The following is a 525-nucleotide window of genomic DNA, read 5'->3' as shown; positions in this document are numbered from 1 at the left end:
ACGGTCACTCCGCAGTTACAGAGGGTGACTTGAAGTAGGGAGACAGGCAGTGTCTGGAGGGACATGGGACAGGCATGCCGACCCCCACTCACCCATCGGAAGTCAGCCTGAGGCCCGAGCGTTCCCTTCTCAGGGCAGCTCTCCCCAGCTGCCTTGCCTCTGGCTCTTAGAGCCCCGTGTGCCCCTCCTTTGTGGCTCCTGGCACGATTGCAGTTGAATACTCCCGGGTGGTGACTTGCTGGCTGCCTGTTTCTCCCACCAGACCAGGGTTTCTCAGCCTTGGCACAGTTGACATTTGGGGCTGGATGACTGGTTGTGAGGGGTCATCTGTGCAGTCGGATGTTGAGCAGCATCCCTGGCCTGGACATGCCCGACGCCAGAGGCATCCCCCAGTCATGACAACCAGACTGTCTCTAGACATTGCCAGGTGTCCCCTGGGAGATGGACTCACCCCTGGTGGAGAACCACTGGCAGGGTAAGGTCGAGTTTGGAGTGGGGCTTGCTGTTTAGAGGATTCCTTGGGTT

The sequence above is a fragment of the Colobus angolensis genome, unplaced genomic scaffold (genome assembly GCF_000951035.1).
Source record: "Colobus angolensis palliatus isolate OR3802 unplaced genomic scaffold, Cang.pa_1.0 Scaffold239, whole genome shotgun sequence".
Lineage (NCBI taxonomy): Eukaryota > Metazoa > Chordata > Mammalia > Primates > Cercopithecidae > Colobus > Colobus angolensis.
The sequence above is the reverse complement of the archived record's forward strand: the minus strand, read 5'-3'. Positions refer to the sequence as shown.